Genomic DNA, 1705 nt, shown 5'->3' on the forward strand with positions numbered 1-1705 from the left:
CCCCGCTTTGCGCTGCGCCGGCGGGACTGCGGGTCTCATCTGGCGCGTTCCCCCGACACCTCGGCGGGGGCAACAGCCTATTCGTGCTTTCTCGGGGGGTTTTGCAGCCCATGATCGAGCTCCGGTTGTAATTGCATCCGACCCGAGGAAACGTATCCCGGCAAAACTTGTTTAAAGCAGAGGGAGAAAGATGCAAAACCCCACCGGATGCATTGCTTTTCCTCATAACTTCCCAGGCTGGAGGGATTCGTGCAGCCGAGCAAATAGCTCCTGGGGCGCGAGAGCTGGCTGGACCGGGGAGTTTGGGGAGAGCCCTTTCTGACTGGGGTTGGTTCCGCCCTGGGATGCGCTCGTGCCACTCGGACGGAGGGGAGTCCTTGCAGGATGATGCAGCCGAGCAGCCACGTTGCTTGGATAAAAGCTGGGGGCTGTGTAGAGATGGGCTGTCTTCTGGAAGAGGTACAGTTCAGGGTTGGTTGTGAAGGCGAGCTTGCTAAAATCCATAGTAGAAAATGCACGTTTAAAAATAAGGGAAGAATGTAGCTAAGAACCCACGAGTGAAGAGGGGGGAGTCTGAATCCTGCAGCCGCCTTGGCTTGAAAAACAGTGTTTTGGAGCAGTGTTTTTGAGGCAGCCGTTTCCTGCCAGTTTAGACTGGATCCAGCGTCTCCTATTTGACCTGTTTAGTGCTCAGTCAGTTCCTGGGGACGTCTTTTATAGGAATTAGATCCAGACCTGGCGAGTGTGTCAGTGCAGGGAGGGAGGCTGGTTACTCGGCCAAATCCGGTCTTTGGAGGGAGTTCGGCTAAGGCAGGAGGTGCGAGATGCAGATAGAAACAAGGTATGGGTGTAAGGAGGGTCTTAATTAAGCTGTAGCACGATTATTCAAGGACCACCTGACACCGCACAGGCTGCGTGATCTTCATCTTCAGAAGATGACTCCGTGGTGGGGCAGTGCTGGTCTCCCATCCCCTCCTCCCACCTCCCTGGTCCTGAGCAGGTGGAGAGCTGAGGCCCAGAGACACTTGGTGACTTGCTGGAGGTCACACAGGGGGTCCGGGGCTTGTGCCCCCAGCTCTCCTGAGGCCCAGGCTCGTGTCTTGCCGGGTTGGACTCTGGCGTCCCTCTCTGAGCCTGGTTTCATGAGTCAGCATTCCTGGTCGTCGGCTCGGGGATGGTTCCCCGGAGGAGCTGGCAGGGCAGGGAGGCCGGCTCCAGCTCCGTGCCTGAACCTGACATACTTTTACAGGATGCTGGCACTGTCCCTGAGTGTTTGTTATTAAACAGTCCTAGCTGTGGCTCCCCTTGTTGTATCACCCTGGTCTCGGCCAGCTTTCTCCCCCGGTGCTGCAGGCGGGGGCAGCAGCATGCGACATCGGCTGTCACGCAAGCCCTGGGTAGATGAATTCAAACCATCCTGACTAGGGGAAGGCAAATGACTGTCTGGGCCAGGCGCAGCAGGATCGGTAGGTCTCCAGCATCACTGCTGCTGGCCCAGTGTGGCCCCTTGTCTGAGGCAGCCCCTGCTTTTCCCCACCACAGCCTCCAAGCACCTCTGTCCTGATTTGCTGTTCGGCCGTGCCAGCTCCTTTGAACCACTAGTTTAAGCCTAGTCCGGCGAGGCTGAGTTGTCTCTGCCACGGTGCTCTGCTGCCTGCAGTGCATCAAAGTCCAACTTATCCGGTTCCTTGCAAGCCTCCCAGAC

The 1705-nt window shown here is 57.4% G+C and overlaps 1 protein-coding gene across 9 annotated transcripts in view; it reads left to right on the top strand.

Moving 5' to 3' along the window:
* The window catches only part of CLASP1 (cytoplasmic linker associated protein 1), a 349913-nt gene that overhangs the window by 717 nt on the left and 347491 nt on the right, over positions 1-1705 (top strand). The gene's annotated exons all lie outside the window — the stretch shown is intronic.

This window comes from Gavialis gangeticus, unplaced genomic scaffold, assembly GCF_001723915.1.
Source record: "Gavialis gangeticus isolate Ggan-Ray unplaced genomic scaffold, GavGan_comp1, whole genome shotgun sequence".
NCBI lineage: Eukaryota > Metazoa > Chordata > Crocodylia > Gavialidae > Gavialis > Gavialis gangeticus.